The sequence below is a fragment of the Camelus dromedarius genome, unplaced genomic scaffold (genome assembly GCF_036321535.1).
Source record: "Camelus dromedarius isolate mCamDro1 unplaced genomic scaffold, mCamDro1.pat HAP1_SCAFFOLD_179, whole genome shotgun sequence".
In the NCBI taxonomy this organism is placed as follows: Eukaryota; Metazoa; Chordata; class Mammalia; order Artiodactyla; family Camelidae; genus Camelus; species Camelus dromedarius.
Window position 1 is genome coordinate 3,215,338 of NW_026989756.1, and position 25,597 is coordinate 3,240,934.

At 35.2% G+C, this 25,597-nt stretch overlaps 1 long non-coding RNA gene across 1 annotated transcript in view; it reads right to left on the bottom strand.

The window, feature by feature from the left end:
- LOC135320540 (uncharacterized) overlaps positions 1-25,597 on the bottom strand; it is a 46,492-nt gene that overhangs the window by 7,617 nt on the left and 13,278 nt on the right. The window contains exon 2 of the long non-coding RNA XR_010379717.1: positions 1,607-1,656. This is a non-coding gene — a long non-coding RNA (uncharacterized LOC135320540). The remainder of the gene's footprint in view (positions 1-1,606; positions 1,657-25,597) is intronic.

Sequence of the window (25,597 nt, forward strand, 5' to 3'; positions counted from 1 at the left end):
AGAATAAAAAATCATTTGTATCATTATAAGTCAAATACTACTTTCTTTCAATAATTATATATTTTAAGTAAACTGACCTATTAACAGTTTAACTTTTTAATTTTTTCTTGTTCATTTCCCGCCATGAAAATCCCTAATTTTTAGAACAGTAAGCAAAATTTCCTTGGGTGACTAGATCTTAGAAATTGGAAAATGCATTTGCTCAGGCAATAAGGGCTTTACTATATCAACATATTTCTGCCATGCTTATAAAATCATTAAGCTGACACCTTTGGGAAGATTTTAATTAATTACAATATGTCAATTAATTGATGGAGTAAAATGAACAAAGGTAACATGGAACAGATTTAGCAGTATACGAAAGAGTTGGATATCTTCAGTCTATGCTTGATAGAAAGTTCTAATTTCCCTATCTTGAGAACAAAGGACACTGGACTTAGACATCTGTTTCCAATTTTGCTGTTAAGGAGATTTGGGCCCAGGTAGGTCACTTAACTGATGGACATCTCTTTTCTCATAAATGAAAGGACAGGATCAGAGTAGGTAATTTCTAAAATTCTTTCCAGCTCTAATATTTTATTTTTTTTGTCAAAATCTATCAGCCTTAGTGATACATGTTGTCAAAGACTAGAGATATAGAGAATGATGATGATGATAATGATGATTTTGATAATGTCTAATATTATTGAGTGTTATATGCCTGCATTTGATTCCCTAATTGTTCTAATAGGGGAATATTACTGCCTTCCATTTTATTAATGAGAAAATTGAGGAAAAGATAATTTAACTAATATGACCAATATCATAAAGCCCTATGCCAAAAAGTCAATTATTTCAAATATTAAGCTTTATGGAAAGAATATTATCAGTGTTCATCAGTATCCTTTCTGTGCACCAGCAAGACTACATTATTTATCCACTTGAAGATCATTAAGGTCATGTGATTAGCTTTGTCCAATGGCCATGAGTCAAATTTACATGTATAAGTTTTGGCACAAAGCATGGAAAAACCAGCAATGGCTCTGCAGGTGCCTCTTTTTCTGAGATGCCCATCAGGAGGCAGTAAGCTCCATATGATGTTGCTTCAAGATGGTGGTACTTTCCTTGTATTCTGAATCACTGAGTTGCTGGTTGTGGGACAGTTCATCTTGCTTCTTATCTGGATACAGACTTTGCTAGAGTAAATTCTAAATCTTTGTTGTTTAATCCACTGAAATTTGGATTAAATCCACACACACACATATATGAGGACATTTAGCCTATATACAAAATCAGGACATTTTCATCTTCAATGAAAGTTAAGGGCATGAAGCTTTGAAAGTTTTCCATGTTATCAATTACACCAGTATTTCCTGATATAACCAGCCACCTGGTAGTTAGCATTGGCTACCATGAAAACATTCTTAAGCATGAATCATTCTCTCCTGCTAGATTATCTCCTTTTTTCTCACTTCTATCTCTCTTGAAACCTCTTATTCCTTGCTCCCAACTTCTTTTTTTAGTAAATACATACCTTAACAACTCCTCTTTTCTTTTTTTTTTTTTGGAAATACTCTTTCTTTCAAGATTGAGAAATAGTATGAAATATTTGATTTTCAATACTGACGTTTAATAGCAGTGTGATCTCATCGAAGTTATGTCTCAGTCAGATTCAATCTGAAAATGAAAACAAGTATGAGTATTATGTGAAAAGGGGTTAGATATGTGATAGCACTTCCCCAAATTGTGTGTATTGCTGGGGTCATAAATTTCTAAAAGCGAGAATTGGAGGCTCATGGAAAAGACAATAACCAACCCTTTGAAGTAAAGCAGTTTGGGCTGCCCAAGTGGGTCTGCAAAGGAGACCTGGTGCAAAAGATTATGGAAAGCTGCTGTCTCCACATATGTGTTGGGTCTCAGTGGCTCTTGGTCAGCAAGATTTTCATTTGGGAAGATGATGTGGGTGTGGAGTCAAAGACAGCAAGAACTAGCTAGAATCCACATGTATCTCTTTGTTACTCGTACCTCTAAATTAACAGATTTCAGATGAGCTGCTTTATTTTCCCCTTCCAAAATTTGTAAAAAGAATTTCTTATTTGGGCCAGTTAACAAACTATCATACAGGATAGGGGATTCTTGTAAACTATTCTAGCTTAGCCAAGATGACAGTATAAAAAAATTGCTGCAAGTCAATTAATTTTCCTGTCCTTTAATTTCTTTATTTCTAAAATGTTTGATTTTGCTTCAGCAACTCAGTGTCATAGTTGTTGGAATCACATGTGAATATACACTGAAAATTACAATAATGATAAAAATTGTTGTTTCAAAGTAATTGTGACAACATATTTTAAAATGATTTGCCTAAACACATCAATCTGTGAAAATAAATATTTAATACATTTTAAAAATAGAAGCCTCTTGAAACAGTGTGGGCTTAACTTGTCTTGTGTGTATCTGCTTGTTCTATAGTCTATGATTGTAGATTTCAAATTTTTACAGTGCAGTATGCACAATTTACATAAAAAATTCAATAATCATCTGTTAACTAAATCCTTACTTGTGACTTATAAGATAATACATTAATAATTTAATGTTCATGACACATACAGACAAAGAGGTGGATAGCTTACAAAATCTATTACATGGAATTCTGAAGTTCTTGTACTACCAAGAAAATTATAAATACAGATTTGAATTTTATGTAACTGCTGCTCTGATAAAATTAGTTGGAAGGAAATTCAGTGCTTTGAGTTTTTAATCGTTATGATTTTTAATATTTATTTACTTCAATTTTAGCTAATGAACAGTGGAGACCAACACACATTTAAGCTGGTAATTTCTACTTCTGGCCAGAAACACATAGGAACTGTGTATAAATAAATGCAAATGCCATTAATGTATAGATTTTTAAAGTTCTACTATATTTTTCTTGGAAATGAAGAGAACTTTCAAAATTATCTTTCTTAATCCTATCATTTGATATATAAAAAAAGAAAATTACCCAGATAAAGTAAGAAAAATTATATAGATCATAAATAAACTTTTTGTATAAGTTACTGAACTTTTCATGTGCCTGCTTTATTTTATTATTGCTTTTTGTAATACAACTGACTACTTACACCAACCACCAATTGGTATATATGTTACCAATTGTGCACATATTTCTATGATTCAGTCATACAAATGTTGATTATGATTTGTTCCAAATTCATTTGGATTTGCAAACCTAATCATAACTAAAACAACTGAGGAATTAGAAATTCATTTTAAACAAAAATCAAAGGAGACCTTGCATGATACTATCCCAATCAAACCTATGGCCCTATTGCAGAAAACAGATTTTAACAAATCTGGGCTAGGCCTTGTTATGTACATGGTATATAGACTGAGGTTCAAACCACAGTGCCTGATGTTGGGAGTATGTGGTCTTATTAAGATAGTGAAAGACATGTAGTCAGTAGTTACAGAGCAGTGCAAGTATTTGACAATGACTGTTTCATAGGAGAGGCAGTGAAGAATTCATTTCTGTGTTTTCATCAGAGACATAGAGTTCAAAACAATGACTTTGGTCCTAAACTTAGGAGATTTTATACTACAATAAATAGTAGTAAGGAGGATGTGTGGATACATTGTGTTGTGCATGTGGGGGCACACACACACATGCCTGTTGTGGGCAAAGGTATGTGTTATTGGCAGGGTTAGCTCGTTTAGCCAATACTAAAAACAAGGGGTGGGACATAGATCCCAAGTGACTTTGTGATTTTTACTATTAATAATTCTAAAGAAAAACACTGGCAAAATAAGTAAAAATTACAGAGTTTTCTAGTTTTTAAATCCAAAATCTGTTTATTTTTTCAAGCTACTGTTATTCTTAGTGAAGGGGAATAACAGTTCCTGCCTTTTACAGTGAAGGAATAAAGAGTATTCATGATGTGACTTTTCATTAAAATATGAAATTTTCCATCCTAAGGTCCTCAAAAATGAGTTATTCTACCCTGATCAGAAATGGTCCTCTGGGCATTGGCTCATATGGGATAATTTAATGGAATTTCACATTCTGTAATTGAGACTATATGTTCATCTAATGATGCCAAGCATATTTTAAAAACCCCTCAATGCTGAAGTTTCAGTCTCCTGCCATGATTGTTCATACCTCTCAGTTGATTAATAATTCTAAATGACAATGCAAATCAAAGTGAATTTTCATATTGTGTTTACACCATTAGTGAAAATCTAATTAAATATCTAATAATTAATGCAACTCCTTCCAGGAGAGTTAATACATTAGAGAATGTCAATGGGGAATATCCAGTGGGAATATTACCTTCATTGTTGTGTTTCATATTGTGAATTGAGTGAATTATAGTGTATATTATATTTTATATGCATATTTTTTAAAAACTGTGTGGGCAAGACAATCCAGTTCTTGGTACAGTAATGTAACTTTCTTTTAGTTGGACATTATTATATTGATGTCTTACACCAAGTCACCCAGTCAGCTAGCCAGTAAACATTTAGAGAGTGCCTAATACGTGACCAGCACTGTGTTAAATGTTAGTGATATAGAAAGTGTTAATATAGAGACCTTTTTCTCAAAAGGATCTTTTCTTAAATTACTAACCATTATAATTAACTTAAGCTTCTAATTTTCAGTGGGGAACTTTTGAGTGGAATTCAGAGAATGTTATGGTGTGTATTAAAATATCCTTTGGCATTCTATTTCCACATGAGGAGTATTTATCTTCTCCTACTTTTGGGCTTGAACTTGTAACTTGCTTTGGCCCGTAGGCTATCAGCAGATATGACGTGATGCAAGCCAAGGCTTGAAATGTGCTTATGCACTGGGCTTTCTGTCTTGTACTCTACCTCTACCATGAGGACATGCTGAGTAGACTGATTGGCCTCAAACAATTCAAAGGCACTTAAGATTAGACCTGAACTGAACCCATGTCCTGGAACTAAACCTAAGTGAGGGCATCAGAGTTCTCAGCAGAGCTGGCCCAGTGGGTCAGCAGTTTGAGGTAGAACCCCAGATGAACAATTAGTCAGTGCATAAGAATACTTAGCTTTATAAGCCTCTAAGCTTTGGGATGTTTTGTTGCAGACCCACAGCTGACAGACACAAATGAATCTGTGGTTTATAATGATTGCAATAACAGATCTGTTTTTCTTTTTAGATCTTGTATTTAAAAATATTTACAAGAGTATAAATATGTGTTCTCTGTTTTAAGGAAACAGAGGCTTCATCATTATTTAACTATAATTTAAAAACCAAGCAACAAAGGCAGAAACAGTGAAAACATCAATGGTATAAATGTAATAATATGAATGATTCTATTCTGCCAAATGTATCCACGACAATTTCTTAAGTGATCATCAAAGTATAGGCAAATTATTCTCCTCGGAAGGCCCTGTAAGCTCCCTGTGTAGTTAACCAGCTTACATAAACATGGAAGACAGTGATGGAGTTGCTTCTTGATTTAAAAAAAAAGTTGTGTCAGCGTGTTTAGGTAATTTTTTAGAGTTGTGTTTGTGTTTCATCTGAGTTGGCTCAAAAAATGACAAATAGGCAACATAAATATAAAAATTCAAGGACACTAAGAGAAAGAAATATGTGCTAGACTTAAAGCCATTAATATGCAATTGTTAACTCCTTAAAATAAAGCACACTCTTATTTTATATTATACACCTCTAGTCCTTAGAGCTATGTCTTTCATGATGTTGGTATATCATGTATGAGCAATAAATAGTATTATGTGACTCAATGATCACACATAAATATATTACTAATGAAAAGTTAAATGTTTAGGGACCTTTGTATTGTTAGTCCTTATATAAGTTACTAAATTTACTAAAACAACCTTTTCATGTACATATGTACATTAATAATAGAAAGTCATCTGGCATAAATTAACTGTATTTTCAGTGATTATAGTCACACCTCAAATCTCTGGAAGCAGTTATTTGGTACACTTTGACATGGACCTTTTAAAAACTAGATTAAATTATTAGTAGCTGTAAAATCTCTGACAAGAAAATGCTTCTTTCAGCACATTATATATAAATATAAAATTGAAAGAAGGACGTACCCTCCTGTGAGAAAAGCAAATGTAAATATCCAGTTGTGTGGATTAGGTGAAGCAAGGCCCTAGCGTTCACTCTACATACTTTTATAGTGGGCGTTTTTTCACCGTGACTCTTTCACCTCAGGTTGACTAAATGTGACTTGTTCACAACTCAAAATTTAAATAGTTTGAGCTCATGTACGCCTTATGAAAAAAGCGAGATTCAGCATTGCATATTTAACTCTTAAAGTGTAAACTGTCTCATATTTACTATCACACAAAATAACAGAACAAAAATAGGTAAATACAGTAGAAAAATATAAATCTGTAGGCAAAATTGACCTGTAAAAATAAATGGGATTATTCCAACAATGCAAATTAGTTTGCCTGTATACAATAAATTAATGTAGTATGGCACATTAATAGATTACAAAACTACAAGGGGAAAAGCAATTGATCATTTCAGAAGATGCAGAGAAAATACGTGATTAAAGTCCAATACTGGTCCTAATAAAAAGCTCTTAGAAAACAAGAAATGAAAGAACTTCTTTATTCTGACAAAGAATACCTGAAAAAAAAACAACAACAAAGTAAACTATTGTGATGAATACAAAAAAGGTAAAAACATTAACTTCAAAATTAGAAACAAGTTAACAATAACCTCTATGACCTCTTCCATTCATCATTGTAAGGGATGTACTTAAGACCTTAGTAAGAAACAGAATCAAGTGTATTATTTACTAGAATCTGAATGAAGTAATCTAAACTGTTTATGTTAAAAAAACCAAAAAGATAGGTATAAAAAGAGTAGTTTTCAGAGACTAAGTATCAGGTGTATTTCTATGCCTAGAAACAAAATGTTTGAAATGCAATAAACACATACAATTTTAACCACAGAAAAATATGAAGAAAAGAAATTCACCAAATAAAAGTCTTGCATGCCATCCGAAAAAAAATATGACTGTGTGGAAATGCATTAAAGATACAAAAGTAACTGGATAAATATAGCTTCTTCATGAATATGGAAAGCCAATATCTTAACCATATAAAATCTTACCAAAGTGATTCAGATTTAATCTCTATGATTAAATTCTGGCAGAGGTTTGAATGGTACTCAACAAACTTACTCTAAAATTTATATGGAAAAAGACACAGCCAATAATAGTCAAGTTATTCTTGAAGAAAATTAGGTGAGTGTAAATTCCAGCCATAAATATTAGCCAGTAACACTTAGCAGAAAAGATAGAAAAACACACAAATGTGAAACTTTAAGTTTAAACTTTAAACTTTAAGTACAAGAGATGTGGTGTTGGGGCAAGGAATAGCGACTTTATTTGGAAAGCTGGCAGACCGAGAGGATGGCTGACTAATGTCTTGGAGAACCATCCAGATCCAGTCACAATACAGGCTTCTTTTATACAAAACAAAAACAAAAACAGAAACAAAAAACAAACAACAAAAACAAGGGAGGGTGTATGGTTGGTTGTTGCAAACTTCTTGCTGTAGAAATTCTTTGTTCTTACAGCTGTCCATGTGGGTCAGTTCATGGTGTCCCTGTAAACCTCCAACAAACAAGTGTTATTCTCTATTCTGCAGCTTCTTATCTTTATGTGAGTGCAGAGCTAGCAAGACTAAGCCTAGGAAACAGGGCACAGTGGTCAAAACAAAAGGAACAGATCTAATATAGAGTCAGATTTGTTCTCCTCTATTACATTAACTTCAGAAAATTATAATATCCTTATAAATTAAAGGTGTACACACACGAACTCCAGCAATTTTTTTCCTAAGTTACCTTCAACCTTCTGCATGTGTTCTGTGTTCACCAAGATAAATATACAAGTATGTTCATAACATCATTGCTTATAGTAATCAAACATTGTAAATAACTCAAATATCCACTTTTTGGAAAATGGATTAATGGAGTAATTTCTAAGTTGCATTCTAAAAATTTCAGTTTTATAAAAACTAATAATTCTAAATATAAAAATTGTAGTAAAGTGAATGTTTCGGGGGAAATTGAACAAAAATATAACATTTAATAAATATAAATGGCAACTTAAACTAAATGATATCATTTTATTGATATATACGTGTGTTCAAGAAATTATAAAGAAAAGCAGGAGAATGCATTTTAAAATCTCAGGATACCTCCATAGTGAAGAAAGAGAGGTAAATAGGATAAAAATAAAAGCACATTAGGGGCTTTAATAATAAAGTACATGCTTTAGTTAATTTCAAAAAGAAGGTTCATAAATTTCAGTTAGCCAGACAATTATCCACTTTTGTTGTTTAAATTTTCTCTTATTTATTTTTGTGAAAATAGTACAACTTTAGCCTTAGGAAATTTGTGGACACTTCCTTTCTGACTTACTACATAGTTACTTTTTGTCATTTTTATATGTACCTTTAAAAATATATATTCTGTGCGGTGTACAAATTGTTAGACAAAAGTTGGAAACTCTATAAGAAAATCCTCTCTATACTTTTTTTGTCTAATTAATCTAGAAAATTTCAAGGGATTTGTTTGTTTTTATTACTGTAAATCCTCTCACTTTAATTTTGAGTTTCTCAATATCCCGACATTCTTTTTTATCAGTCTACCCTATATCTACATATATGAGAGGACCAAGACCCTGATGCCACAATAATTCTTCCCAGAGGAAGCCCATGTCCTGGGATCTGTAGGACCCAGCAGCATATATAAATATATATTTATCTACACTGGCACATTATAATCACTCATAATTACCTTTGGACTCACTTTTGGTGTTGAATACTCTATATGTCTGGACAAGTGTACAATGGTATTTATCCATTATTACAGTACCACACACAATTGTTTCACTGCCCTAAAAATCCTCTGTGCTTTACCTAATCAATCTTCCCTTTCTCATAACACTTAGCAATTTTTCATCTTTTTATTATCTCCATAGTATTGTTTTTTCCAGAATATCATGAGGTTGGAACCATATAATACATAGCCTTTGTAGATTGGCTTCTTTCACTTATCATTATACATTTAAGGATCTATATTATCTTTCTATGGCTTAATAGCTCATTTCTTTTCAGCACTGAATAATAATCCATTGTCTGATTGTACTATGGTTTATCCATTCTCCTACTGAAGGATATTTTTGTTGCTTCCATGTTTTGATAATTACAAACAAACCTGATGTAAATATCCTTGTGTAGGTTTTCATGTGGACATAGTTTTCAGCTCCTTTATGTAAACTGCAAAGAGTTGACTTGAAGGATTTTATGGTAAGAGCACATTTAGTTCTGTAAGAAACTGCCAAACTATCTTCCAAACTGTTTTAATCATTTTGTATTTCATCAGCAATAAATAAGAGTTCCTGTTGCTCTACATCTTGGCAGGATGTTTGGTGTTGTCAGTGTTCTAGATTTGGTTAGTCTAATAGGTATGTAGTAGTAACTTCTTGTTTTAATTTGTAGTTTCCTAATGACATATAATGCTGAACATATTTTCATATGTTTGCTTGCTATCTGTTATCTTCTTTGGTGAGGTGTCTGCTCAGGTAAATTGCTCATTTTTTAAATCAGGTTGTTTAATGTTCTATTGTTGAGCTTTTTAGAATTCTTTGTATATTTTGGCTAATAGTCTTTTATCAGATATATTTTTTGCAAATACATCCTCCCAATCTGTGGCATGTCTTATCATCCTTTTGACAATGTCTTTTGCAAAGAAAACAAATTGTGATTTTTTTAAAAGTTCAGCTTTGAAATTATTCCTTTCGTTGATCATGCCTTTGGTGCTTTATCAAAAAGAAAAGTGAACAAAGTCAAAATATGGACTAGATAATCCTTTAAATAACAGAACCAAATTTCCAAAGATGGAGCAAAATACCATAATGTACCTATAATATAAAAACCAGTTAAAATGACTAGTTTCTTGATATAAAGTAGAAAATACATAAAAATATATAATTAGAAAAAATTTAACTACAGAATAATAACTATCAGGAAAAAACAACAAACAGGTTGTTTTTTATATAATATTGGCAAAACTGGATTAAAGAAGACAGCTTCTTGAAATTTATGTTTTGTAGAAAAGTCATCCTGAATTTTATATTCTAGAAATAGCCAAAATATTATACAAGTATGAAATAAATGAAGTTATCTTCAGTGATATAAAGAATGAGGGGTTTAATGCCTGAAAAACACATCTGAAGGAAAAACAAAAGAAAGTCACACAAAAAAATGAAAATAAATGAACAAAGTTTTATGTGGAAAACAAAATAGACAATCATAAATAAATTAGTCAATAATACATATGGATAAGCCTAAATTGAGTCAATTTTCCTATTAAAAGACATTAAAATGCATAGATTCTCAGATATTTGGGGGGAATCTCTATGATATTTGCAAGAGGAACACTTAAACATGCTACAAAAATTATTGAAAATAAAATATGGAAAAAGAAACACCAGAAAGAAATACCTATAACTATAAAAAGTAGTTATATCAGTTTTAGATTTAAGCAACATAAAAGAGCAAGGGTAAATATATTGGAAATGTCATGTTTTATTTCTCAGTTTGGGTGGTAGAGTAATGGATATATATTTTATAATCATAACCTGTATGTATCAAATGTTTCATAATTTAGAAATGCAAATAAAAAAATATAATCAAATCTTACTGTAATGTAACAAATAATTAAACATCTTTTTGCATGTAATTCCTGGGAATTAGTTATGTGTGTGTATGTTATATATATGAATGTTTTTGTCCTAGAATCAAATTATGCACACAATTTTGCTCTATGAACATTAGACATTCTATATTGAGAATCCCTTATGGTTTTAAAAGACTTTAAAAATAATTAATAACAAAGTAAATTTTTATTTGTGAAAACCATAAGAAATATAATTACTCAGCTTTACTGATGCTGTTACATTGTTTTTAATGCTTCACACTGGCATTTTTCTATTAAAATAACCATTCTAATATCTCTTTATTTATGCATTTGAAACGACTTTAACTTTGTAATTAAATTCTCAAAAATCTTTAGTGAATAATATAGGTTATGAAATTTAGAGACAGAAAAAATATTACTCACAAGCCCATAATTAACTAAATTTCATCTTTGATATAGAGACTTCCAGAACGGAATCATTAAAAATATACTCAATATTGTAATCATAAATTTTGCACAGAAATTTTAAAATGTTTTACATATCCAAGAAGTCATTAACTCTGTTTTCCTTTTCTTCTTTTTCCCCACTACTTATACCTGATATGGATCAGTCTTTAAGGGATCATCAAGAGGACATGACTGCTGGAATGTGTTTCACTTGCCTTCTCTGAAGAAGCCCCACCAAGTACTCAGCCTTGTGACAGTAATGTGCTTGTTGCCAAGACTACCTGGACAGTATTTTAAGGCTTCAATATAAACTTTTAAGATTCTGGTGGGGTTGCGAGGAGACTCTTGTGGCTGCTCAAGACAAGTCTCATAAGTAAGTTATCTTGCTGATAAGACCTGCCACCCACTAAATTGCAGTGCTCTGCTTCTTCCTATGGTCTCTCCTTCCCCTCTGTGTTGGACCAGTTCGTGGATCATCAAGCAGACTGGGCTGAAGTACATCCTCCAGCAATTCTCTCTGTGAAGATGTCTGGGTGTAAATTTTTTGGCATCCTTTTTATTTCTAGAAGTATATTTGGTTATCACTCTCACAACTGCTAATTTGTCCAGATGCATAGTTTTAAGCTTAGAGTGATTTATCTTCCATTCATCATGATGAAAATGTCTCTCCTTACACAGATTCATTATCACGGTGGCCCAGTTTTTTTTTTTTTATTTCAATTCGAAATTATATAGGCAGAGGTAACTTTTCATCAATTGTGACATCAATGTTTTGAACAATTTTAATATACATGCTGTTTACTGAAATAAAATTGTATAACGTAAGAGTTGTGGGTTAAGTTTTATTTGGGGCTAAATGAGGACTATAATCTAGGAGACAGCACCTCAGGTGGCTCTGAGGAACTTTTCTGAAGAGGCAGGGGGAAACTCAGTATTATATATGTAATTTTAGTGAAGGGGAGTATGTGCAGTCAAACACACATTGAGTTCTTTTGCCAGTTATGAGGAGCAGACATCACTGTTAATGAATTAGTGCTCTTCTAGATATAAGAAGATGCAAGAATTGGGGCTCATAAAATTTTCTCCTGAAAACATCTATCTGAATCTCTATTTTGTCAGTTTTCCCACAGCACAAAGTGCCCCATTCCTAATCTCCACCGTGAACTTTCAGGGAGTGTTGGAGGTCAGCGGCTACAGTGGCTCGTGATTGGTTACAGTAGCAAGCAGAGGTAGATGGCAAATGGTATAAATGATTATTCTCCTTAACATTTTTATTTGAATTATTTTTGATTACTTTTTTCTCCATTATAATTTTATATTTTACTTGAAAATATAAAGACTTATGATTGATAAAAATTCACTGTTAAATCTTTTATTTGTAAATATTAGAAAAGAAAGTTATTTTTGCTATCTCAACATTTTTATACATTTTCTTTTAATTGTATCTGTGTTATTAACCATATAATAATCAATAATGCAAATTGATATAAAGTAACATGCATTTACAAAATCAAACAAGTTAGACTGAAATATCATTTTAAGAATTATTTTTATTTATTGGCATTTATTTTGAAATATTTTCAAAATAGACGTGATCCTCACTTTGTCTACCTGTAGATTCAATACCCTTTAACATAGCATTTATATAATCTTGTCTTACTTCTTACATTTTAAAAAATGTATCCTTTTCTTAGTACTTACTATTATTTTTTTAGGATAAATATATAGTTACCATTCCTTCTGATTCTTTGAATGTCTTAGTATTACTTTGGCTTAACTACAAACATAACAACCTTAGTGGTAACACAATTATAGAATTATAATATTTTCCTCAAAGCTTTATAGCTATTTCCATAATATATTGTGGCTAGTCAGTCTTTAATAGAAGAAGACAAGGCTATTCTTTGTTTTCTCTAGAGAAGTAATTTTGTTTATATTTTTTTCTGGTCCACTTTTAAATTTAACATTTTGAAATAGATATAGATAAATATCTATTTTGCATTATAATTAAGCTTTAAACATGGTATATTCTTTTACTTATGTTGATATGCCTATTTCCCTGCCCTGGGAACAGATCTGGGTATCCAACAGTTTGGCACATTTTCTTGGTTGTTCTCTGATTGCTAAGAGTCAGGTCATACCCATACTTTAGCAACTGCACTGGATGACTGAATTTCTAATGTTATTTCCTTCTTTTGAGCTGCAGTTTCATTAAATTTATGTATTATTTATTGTAGAAGCAAATAAAAGCTTATATTTATAGGTAAATGGCATAAGTTTTAGTGGAATGTGGAGGTCACAATACACATGTTTAGTTGATATAGATCTTTACTCTAAATAATGATGAAATTTTTTGATGTTAAATTGCCTTCCTGCTTTCCTTCCCTCTTCTTTTCTTTCTTTTTGATTGGTATTTTTTGCTCTAAAGTTTATTTTTTTGGCAAAATCTTATTTGAATTGATACAGAGATGAAGGATACACACACACACATAAATGTCTATATAAACTCTACTAAATAAATAATCATAAAATCCCTGTTTCTCAGATCAATTCAAAATATTTTAAGAATGCTGCTTTCCTTGAATTAAACTTAATTCTTCTCCTCACTTATTTATTAAGCAGCATTCCTTTGTCATGCAGTGACTATAGCCTTGTTCTTCCTGTAAGTAATTGTGTTTTATAAATTTGTAAGCAACCAGAGTGATTTCAGAATTTGTTAAAGATTTACAAAAAATTGACATGATCTTAACCACATGCTGCTATTGCCAATATGCCCTTTAGAGTGATGTTTTTACTAAAAGCAATGTCTGACTCCTTCACATTCCTACAATAATGGCCTTATTATTATACTACAAAAGATGACATCTTCAAACAAAAAATGTCTAACTCTATAACAATATTCCATGAATTCACTTATTACACAATATTAACAAACTGCTTAAAGAATGAATCAAAACCATATAAGATATTATTTCTCATGTATTGGAAAAAAATTATACGATGAAGTAAATTAAATCTAGTAGTGTGAAAACATTCTAAGCCTTTCTAATGATAAAAACTTTAAACATAAAATATTCTACTTCAAAAATGCTTTCAGAGATGTTATAAATGGTGAGAGGATGTATATATCATATATAGTTTTCTGTTTATGAATTTGATTATATTATAGCAATGGAACAGTGTAATATTAAATTTTAAAAAATGCATATCAATTGAAGATATAAATTAACCTCAAATTTGGGTTGTAAATAATTTTATATTTAGCTTTCAGTTTTCTTTATGTGTTTTTAAATAATTTCAGGAAAATAATTATCATATATAAATGTACACATCTGAGTCTTTATCTAATATGTCTCAATCTCAAGAGTTCTAAAACCCCTCAATTTCCTTCTTTCCTTCCTTCCTCTTTCCTTCTTTCCTTTCTTCTTTTCTCCCTTCTTTCCTATTTCTTTATTGGTAATTTGGGGTATAAAAGTTAATTGTTGGCAATATTTTATCAGAATTTTTAATGTGAATGAAGGATGAGAGATATATACATATATACACACACACATATAGTGATGATCCAAATTGGAATAAATATTCCCATATTTCTATGAAAAATTATGAATGCATTTAACTATAGTATGTTATTCCTTAACATTTTTCATAATATACACTATATGTACTTACAACTTTATACTGTGAACTTAATTGTTTAATATCTACCTTCATGCATGGAAGAGTTTTTATGTTATTATAACGTATACTTTAATAATGTGATAAAGGAGAATGACATGGTGTTAAGAAATTATGTTAATGTAATGGGCTTTATGAATTCACAAATTAGCTGAGCACTGAGAGTGATTGGAATTAGATAGGCAAATCTCTTGAGGGGAGTAGGGCATTGATGTGTAAAAGATTATTTCTGAGAGTGAGAATAGCATGTGTATGGCCCTGTAGCATGAGGGAACATAGTAAGTACGAGGATTGTAAGACGTATATCTATGGTAATGATCATGAAGGTGAACAAGGAGTGATTTGAGGCAACTAACAAGGGTAAGGCCAAATATATAACAGTCAGCATATTACAGCAGGCTGTCCGGCGAGCCGGCCCTCCGCCCGCGCCGCGGGGTGGGCTAGCGCCCCGCGGGGGTCTCGGGCTCCCAGCCCACTGCCCCGCCTCCCCGCCACCCGCTAGGCGTCGTCCGGGGACGCCCCTTGCCGAGAGAGACCCTCAATCACAAGTCACCCCGCCCTCCCCACCCTCCTCGCCGTGCCACGCAACCCCGCCCCCGAACCGCCCTCCCGATCTCCGTGCAGTACCCCTCGCCCCTCGCCGGGAAGAAGTGACTCCAGCAGCCGTGGCGGCTCTTTGGGCCCAAGGGGCGGGCGCGGCAGCCATTGGCGGAGGCCGCTGCCTCCGGCTGTCAATCCCGCGGCCCGGCCCCGCCCCACCGGCGGAGCGTGGCAGGACGCAGGGCCGCGGGGGCTGTCGGGACAGCTCCAAGATGGCCGCGCGCTTGGGGTCCGCACCTGCTGGCGGCCTCGAGCCCCGTTAACTGCCACCGCTGCTGACCGGAGCCGCCAGTCGGCCTGGCGACTCCGTGGGCTGTCCCCGCGGGGCGGGAGGCCGCCATGGCGACCCTGGAAAAGCTGGCGAAGGCCTTCGAGTCCCTCAAGTCCTTCCAGCGGCCGCCGCCTCAGCCCCCTCAGCCGGCACCGCAGCTGCCGCCGCCTCACCCGGTACCGCCGCCGCCTCAGCCCCCTCAGCCGGTACCGCCGCCGCCTCAGCCCCGTCAGCCAGCACCACAGCCGCCGTCGCCTCAGCCGGCACCGCAGCCGCCGCCGCCTCAACCGGTACCGCCGCCGCCTCAGCCCCCTCAGCCGGTACCGCCGCCGCCGTCGCCTCAGCCGGCACCGCCGCCGCCGCCGCTTCAGCCCCCTCAGCCGGTACCGCCGCCGCCTCAGCCCCCTCAGCCGGTACCGCCGCCGCCGTCGCCTCAGCCGGCACCGCAGCCACCGCCGCTTCAGCCCCCTCAGCCGGTACCGCAGACACCGCCGCCTCAGCCGGTACCGCAGCCACCGCCGCTTCAGCCCCCTCAGCCATCACCGCCGCCGCCGTCGCCTCAGCCGGCACCGCAGCCGCCGCCGCCTCAGCCGGTACCGCCGCCGCCTCAGCCCCTTCAGCCGGCACCGCAGCCGCCGCCGCCTCCGTCCCCTCAGCCGGCACCGCAGCCTCAACCGCCGCCGCCGTCGCCGCTTCAGCCCCCTCAGCCAGAACCGCAGCCGCCGCCGCCGCCGCCGCCTCAGCCGGCACCGCAGCCTCAACCGCCGCCGCCGCCGCCTCAGCCCCCTCAGCCGGCACCGCAGCCGCCGCCGCCTCAGCCGGTACCGCAGCCTCAACCACCGCAGCCGCCGCCGCTTCAGCCCCCTCAGCCGGCACCGCAGCCTCAACCGCCACCGCCGCCCGTCCACCATGGGTCAGGAGCCGCTGCACAGACGGTGAGTCCCTGCTGGCCCCTCCCCAGCCCTGCGCGGGTCTCCGTCCCTCCCTCGGCCTCCCCCGAAGGGCCCGAGGCGGTCCGGGTCCCAGGCCTCTGCTTTCCCGGCTGCGAAACTCGGGAAGGAACGGGGCTGTGTTGTGATCCGAGGCCGCACGTCCCGTTCGGCTTCCTCTGGGCCACTCCCCACCCCTCTCCTTCTCCGGGCCAGGTGTAACATTTTGTCTTCCCTTTTCAACTGAGGGTTTAAAACAGTGTTTCAGATAACTGTCAAAACGCTATGCATGCAAAACCCTAGGTTAACTTAAGGGAAGGAGTAGGAGAGAAGAGGGGAAGGAGCGAAGTTCACTGGTCACTTCTGTGGGGGTGGGTTAGATGGTCACAGTGGTGAACGCTTAACTGCTACATGGCCCCGTGCGCTTACCAGCATAGTCGTTACTGTTACTAACCCCGGACAGCACTGGTGTTAAGGAGGCATGACCACGGACCGTGTGCTCATTGAGCTTAATTTTACACAAACTAAGATTTCCACAGAATCAAGACAGGCAGTAAACGCCAGCTGCAGAGGACAGCTTGTGCAGGGTTGGGGAACAGCATGGCATGATCAGAACTTTAGTTTGACTGGCTTGAAATGTAGAGGGAAAGGGAAACTTCACACTGATGAATCAGAGAGGAGATAGCTGTTTTTATTAAACTAAAATGGTTAAATGAGCCTTGTTGGTTAATGATTTGCCTTAGCAATGTGAATTTGGATTCTGCAAGTATTGTATAAGTTCTGTAAGAAGCTTGTTTTAAAATTTCAAAACTCTTAAGATATTAGAAGTTCAGTTTTATTTTATAAGAATTTTTTAAAAAGTGTTTATTTAACTCAATTAGAACTGAGTTCCTTTAACATAGACTTTATTATCTCATGTATTAATACCCTCTAGAGGTACACAATGAAAAATGTGATTTATAAACAGACACATACAGACACAAGGAAAACAGAGTATGTAGCTTCAGTAACAGTTTAAGAGAAAAGTCAGAAACAGAAATTTTCCCTGGTCAAAATATCAAAAAAAGCATCTGGGGCTTATATCCTTTAATTGATTTGAGCTCTAAATGGACAAATACACAATTTTTTTTTTAATTGCTAAGAACAAGATTCTTTTTCACGTTGAATAATGATTTTGAAGTTTAAATAAATACCAACAATAGAGCTATGAGGGAGGAAAAATATAAAATACTGATTTTTTTTTTTTAATCTCACCGTAAGGTGCATTCTTAAATACATAGGAGAGAACTGTCATGATTTGCGCAACTCGCTTGCAAATAGTTCAACAGTATTAACAATGATTGAATTTAGATGGTGGGCATATGGGAATTTATCATCCTATTAAACAGTTTTCTGTACTTCTGAGACTTAGAATAAAACATTGGAAGGAACCTGTTAGACATAATGCTCTATGTGAAGTAATTTGTTCCGTTTGTGAAATTCTAGGAAGGTTAAAATGCATGTTCATAACATCAAGAAAATCACAAGCATTTACGATGTAATCAGAACTACCTGAGGATCTGTGAAACTTGGTGAGTTGGTGAATTTTTTAAAATGTCTTAAAACATTTTGTTTTTACAAAGATTACAGGAGTAAGAGAAGATAAATTTTAATCAACTCTTAATATTTTTTTCCTGGTTGATGTGATATAATTAAATGTGGGGAAAAAAGGTAAATTCTAAAAGGAGACACTACCTTGATGGTTTTCTATGGAGGAAACTCAAGCAGGAGGAAGTTTAATTTAAAAACATAAATTACTGCTCTTTATAATACATTCTAAGTTGTCATTCTTTTGAATTCCTTCCTTTCCAAACAGGTGTGTTATTCTGGGAGATCATCAGGACTTCTGGGTATTTGGAGGTACTGACCTAACCAGTGGAACTGCTGATTTATAAGAAGTTGTCCAGAATTTTGGAAAACTGATTAGTAGAGGTAAATAATGTTTCCTTGGCAAGTGATGACAGAAAGTGACTTGAGTGAATTTTCCTTTGTTTTTAGGCAGATGTACCTAACCATGTATGTTAACAATGATTACAGGCTGGAGACCGAGAAGAACTATCATTTTTGCCAGCTGGGATGCAGAAAAATTTGGACTTCTGGGTTCCATAAATGGGCTGAGGTAACTAAGACAGAAAACGTATCTTCTTGGTCAACATGTATCTCAGGGTAATCACAGATGTGTTCCATTACCTGATATTGTTTTAATTTGGATAAATACTCAAGAAAATTTAAGAAATAGAGTTTGCTTTTGCTTTTACATCAGTTTGGTAAAACAGAACAACCTCTTAATTACTAAGTACAAACCAAGTTTTTCATTATTTTAAAAATATTTTAGTTTCTATTTGTATTTGTTTTGTGATAAGTAAGTAAAATCTGTAAGCTCAGAAAATAGTCAAACCTAGGAAGCTGCTTCTGACAAGTGAATTAGCTTATTGAAAATCTGATATAGATCCTTGGCATTAATTTTCAAGTTTTTACAGTTTCCTTGGATTTCTTCTATCTAGGAAAACAACATGCTCTTTTAAGATGACTATACTCTGATTATAGTCTCTCCTTTATGGATTCCGTACTAAATTGTAACCATAGGTATATTTTACCATTTACAAAAGTGCCTGATTGGGAAGTATAATACAATGATTTTGTAAATTGAATTACTCTAAAATTTCAAGGATTTATTTTTAATTCAATTATGATTAATTTTAATTTGTCACTGGCTCTTAATGCTTTATTTTAAAGTGTTTTTCATAGGCCCCCTTCTTTCGTCTTCTTCCCTTAGGCTCTCTGTCCAGTAACTCTAAGTTCTTACATGTTCATGGTAGGCTTGTGTGTTTTTTTTAAAGGCAGGTGCACCAAAAAGCACTTTCCTGTGACTATCCTCTGTTTTGCTCATCATTTATGAGTCCAAATTTTATAGAATTGATTTGAAGAATGTCATATCTTTCTTATCATTGTGTCTGGTTTTTAAAATGCTTTCCTTCTGACTCATTTCTGCATACTTTAAAATAATAATATGAATCAAATAAGTATGGGAATAAAATCACAGTTACTTGTATCACATTTGATTCCATGTATATTGCAAAGTCTTATTATTATGTTGGTGTTATGAACATGCATTTCATAATACAGTTATTTAGATGAATCAGATCTTATTCATTAAGGTCATTTACTTTTAGAAATATGTAATTTCTTGTGAATACATGTATATAGAAATACATGTGTCTTTCTATAATTTAAGCAGCTTAGAATACAGATAAAATAAATCCAAGATACAAGATAATATGCCTTGCATTAATTTAAATTCATGTGAGTTAAAAGACAATTTGAATATTGTTTCCCATTTTCTACTAGCTTCTTGATCATATTCAGCAGCACATTTACCTTTACATATAGTTAAGGAATCTTTTTTATTTCTACTGTAGCTCTGTCATAATGGAAACTCTGCAGCAGAATCAGCTGTCATCTATCCCGTGTGGCCAAGTGCAGAGGTGAGAATTCTCATTTGTGGGATGACCACTCACAGCTTTAAATGTTTTTACTGTAACTGCTCTTATAAGGTAGCAAGCTAGAGAGAGAGAGAGAGAGAAACAGAGAGAAGAAAAGAGTTCTCTCTGCATATTCCCATGTGTGTGATGGCATTAGTCTTCTTCTGCTGTATTTTTCTAGAATGTGTGTGCGTGTGTGCATGTATGTGTGAGAGAGAAATGTCTTGTCTTTGTCCTAATAGCCACTCTTCTCTCCCTCTAGTTTTTTCTCTATCCTCCCCTCCTTTCTTTTTCTTTTTCATCAATACCTTCTCTTTCAAAAAATTCTTGATAAATCAAATTTCCAACTTCCTCACTTTTAATATGGTAAAGTTACTTGGATCCCCAACGTAAAGGGATCTCATACTTTAATGTCTGTAAGGATTGCCAGGGACACCTTTTAAAAGTACAGATTTCCAGGCCTTACTTTGAGCAGTTCTCTTCCAGTAGATCCAGGGTGAGGCTGAGCATCTCCAAGCCTTCCCCCTTCATATTATGGTGCAGGGGATCAGGGGCAGTTTTCCTCTGGGTCTCCGTGCTGTTGCTATGAAAAGTGGCTACAGCATCACTAATATTTTTCTTTCTTGTTTTAATTGCATTAATATTATCAAGCAGTTAATAGCATTTTCTTAAAATTATGGTCAAAGGCATAGGCGTTTGATTTATAATGGTATCTGCAAACCACTCTTTTACTGAATTAATTTGTTTGTTTTGCTTGTATTTCCACAATTGTAAATGCTGTGAGTTAAGTGACTGCTTTGCTTCAACTACAGGAGAATGTGAAAACACTCCAGGAGAGAGAGGTTGCATATATCAATGCAGACTCATACACAGAAGGTAAATTTTATTTCAGATTGTCATTAAATAGTATACCAGTATTTAAGTCTATCAACTCCAACTCATAAACTAGGATTATCCTCTTTCTATGAGATGCCTCAATAATACCTCCATTTCTCCATTTTACCAGAGAGAACATTATTATGATTCAAATGAATCAATATGATTCATAACTAAGCTATTGATCCTAATTTCTTTAGAATATTTACCATTGGCCTATCTTGGATTACTACTTAAAACTTTAGTACTTTTGACATTCTTCCTGTGGAGCTATTTTTAAAAGTTGGGGTAAAATATTTCATACAGAAATAGTTCCTGTATGTATTGGACCAACTCTGAAATAAGCACCCACTACAGACTTCCTTTTGACCCTGACATGTGGCATGTGCATCTGTAGGCTTTCATCATATTATGGTTATTTCTAGGTAAGTGTCACAGGACACATGTTAGTTACTGACATGCTCTAGTCTAAAGTCTTGATATTGAATTGAATGAATGAATAAAAACATGAACATTATGGCCTTACCACTTCCTTTGCCAAAGACCCCTAGTTACTGCTGCCGTAATGAGCAATGGCCCTTACTGTTACTGCAGGAGCTGCGGCCTTAGCAGCAGAGTCCGCCTCTGCAGTCTCCTATCTCGAGTGTGTGCTGCAGCCTCTCTGGCTCCTGAAGAGTTATTTCCACCTTGTGTTTTAGTTTTAGCCAGACTGTTTGTCTGTCTGTCTATTTATCTACCTACCTATCTATCTATTCTAAAATCTTATTTATTTGTTTTTACTGAAGTACATTTGATTTATAATATTAGTTTCAGGTGTACAGCAAAGTTACACAGTTATATACATATACATATACATATACATATACATATACATATACATATACATTTTTAGATTCTTTTCCATTATAGGTTATAATAAGATACTGAATATAATTCCCTGTGCTATACAGTAGGTCCTTGTTGTTTATCTGTTTCATATATAATAGTGTATATCTGTTAGTCCTGAACTCCTAACATCTCTCTTCCCTTCCCCCTTTCCCCTTGGGTAACTATAGTTTCTTTTCTATGTCGTGAATGTATTTCTGGTTTGTAAATAAGTTCATTTGTATCATTTTTTTGTTTGTTTACATTCCACATATAAGTGATATAATTTGATATTTGCCTTTCTCTGTCTGACATACTTCACTGAATATGATAATCTGTAGGGTCCACCCTATTTTTAATTCTCCAGGAATGATGCCTTCAATTTGAAATCTGTTATACCTTGTTTATAATTAGAAAATAAAGTTAGAATTAAATACAGGTTTGAAGTCCATTTGGAGGTATTAAAATACTCTCTTATTTATTTTGCAGGCAATTATACTCTCAGAGTTGACTGTACACCCCTTCTTTTCCAGTTGGTATATAAACTGACAAAAGAGGTATGTAAGTAGATCTGTCATAATGTTTTATGACGAGTGGATAAATCAATAACTTTTGTTTTCTAAATTACTAATATTTAAACTGGTGACAGACATAGCTGATTTGTACAAATAACAAATCAGAATGAGCTTTAATACACTACTTATGTGACATAACTATGAGAACAGTAGTGCTAGTCTCTGTTCTAATAATAGTTCCTAATAATTGTATACATTTGTTAAAATGTGCAGGGTCTATTGTTTCATGGGGCAGAGTCTCTTTGATATAACAGAAAGAATACTGAGCTGGGATGGGGAAGCCTTGGCTGTGAAGATTGCCTTGGCTATTCATTCATTCATTCATTCATTCATTCAGCAAGTATTTATTGTGTGGTTACTATGTATCAGGTCCTATGAAATGAATTCTAGCAGCTACAGTGATAAAAGCACAAGGTTTCTGAATCCAAATACTTTATAATCTAGAGAGGCCACAGACCTGTAAATGAGGACTCATACTTCACTTGAATATTGGATACTATATACAGTGGATGACAGTTGTGGAAGAGAGAAGTTAAAACCCTGGGGTAGCTGGTGAGGTTGGAAAGCATTAGAAGGTGTTTACAGAAGGATTAGTGGTTAGGCTGTAAAATGGAAGGATGTGAAAGTGGGGAGAAGGTTTCTCCTCAGAGGACACAGGACCTAATAAAGACATGGATGTGTGAAAGAACATTTCCCGACCTCTGGGTAATGCAATATAACCTAAATGTAAGGTGTTGGTGAAAAAGCTGGCAAGAAATGGGGCCTGACACATAGGCCTAAATGTTCATAAATCTGGTGATGGAGAAATTAAAGAATCTTTAACAAGTTTGTACATTATCATTTTTATTCATTAGAAAAATTACTCTGTATCAGTGCAGTGAATAGGTTAAGCTGTAGTAAGTCTAAAAGCAAAATGGAAATAATTCCACATACTTATTTAGCACACAGGAATTTATAAATACTTGTTATTGATGTAAAAAGTACTCTGAAAATGCTAATGCACTCTAAATCTCTAAAAATTATGTGATCTACTCATTGAGAATATGTGTGCTTCATTTAAATAACCCCCCATTATAGAATTTAACTGTAGAAATGTTTCTTTCAAGTAGGTATCACTTAGATGACAGTGGGAAGTAGATGTCACATCTCTGTGGTCCTGTTTCCCAATCGCCCTTCATCTTGCCCTGTCCTTTTCACTGTTAGTGTCTTTAACATCTCATCCTCCCAAGTGAGCATCCTCCCATGCCCATCACAACTTCCACCATACTGGGAAGCTTAGGTCCTTGATCCTTTTATTGAAATGTCCCATAAAAACATCTTATCTAAAAACACGCTGTAAAGACAGCCCTTGTTGGGGAATCCTTCTCAGGAGATACATTTACACTCTGTCCTACAGAGGAGGCTCCTGCCTTTATAGGAGGGGTAGTAAGAATTTTAGGACCAAGAAGGAGAAGCTTAGGTCTATCCCCTTTGTACATTTATTTAATAAGTATTAAATGTGTAAGTGGTTACCATAATGACAGGATAAATCAAACAGAGATTCTGCTATTAGTGTGTTACCTGTGTAGCCAGGAGAGACTATGATCAAGAATTTTCAAATCCAAGATAGAGATTAAAATCACCAAAGTGAATACAGATAAAAGTGTGGGAAGCAAAAAATAAATATCTTAGTTTATTATTTTACATGTTGGAATTAAACAGCCTGCTTAATGGGAAATTGCAAATTTTTTTCCAATTTTAAAGCCTCTTTTATGTTAATTTGAATTTAATTTGCATGCCACTTGTATTAGATACAATATATTTGTCTTTCAGAGTTTTTGTTTTAGGTAGTTTTTTAACAGTTTAACTGGGAAATTAAAATGTATCTTTAGAAGTTACATTATCAGGATGAACTAATTAATTGTCCAGAAGAGAAGAGTGAGATTTTATAATCTTTTTTGATTTGATTGTCAGTGGAGGAATCAGACATCATTCATCTGGAGAAATGCTGTTGGTTGCTGAGGGCTCAATCCCGAACTGGATGATTTGACTTAGAGACATTTGGCCCATTGGCTTCACCACCAATTTGTCCATCTCTGAGTGAAGGTGGGAATCCTTCTATTTTCTACAAATGTTCTTTGGTAAACACGTGAGCCTTGTTCCACCTTTGGAGCCTTGTGTAAGTCGGTTTACCTTTCTGCACCTGAATATTCTCATATATAAAATCAGTTTGACCAAGACAATCATTATGAAACTGTGCTCCAGTGCGGTGCCTCAGCATCTGGTGCAAGGTCAGGGTGGTGGACACTGAATAGGCAAACTCTAGCTTCCACACGTGACCTCACCTCTTCCTCAGCTGAGTAGTGTCTATTGTATTTCTTTTATATAGAAGAAGGTTCCACTGCTGTATCCTTCCCCCACCCTTAAAAAATTAAGAAACCACTGGACTAGACCATCTCTAAGGTCCGCACTTAGCTCTAAACTTTTCACTACTATATATATATATATATATATATATATTAAATGAGGTTTACAAGGAGTAGTTGTGGCTGATAATCACAAAAACTGTATTTGAAATCTGAAAGCTTGGGTTCTGCTTCTGATTCAGACCTTTTTAAAAAAATTTCTTACTTTTAGCAAGTCATTTAACTACTTCTTAGCTTCAATTTTCTGCTCTTTGAGGGCACAGAATTAGATTCTTGAAATAGACAGTCTGTATTCTTTAGGTTTCTAGTGTGTTTTAGTAATATTTGTTAGGGGAGCTAGAACAGACAGGGCTTCCACTTCAGCAGTGCAGTTATGTTTTTACCTTTTTAGAATTAGAGATTGAGAAATCATTTCATTTGAAAACAAAATGATTCCATTTATTTTTTATGAAAAGTTTAAAAACCACAAGATTAGATTATAAATTGCCCTTTATTTCTGAAATTTAATATATTTATTTATACAGATTAAGTGGTACAATGAAGACTGCAGTACAGAATTTCTTTCTCTTATAATATAGTGTGTTAGTTTTCTTTGCTTCATGAAGGAGTTGTATGAAGCTTGTTAATAACAACACAGTATATCTTTGATAGAGTTCAACTTTTCTTCTTCTTTTTTCTTTTTTCTTCTTAGTCTTTCCAAATTAGGATAATTGTGGTCTCTGACTTTTTTCC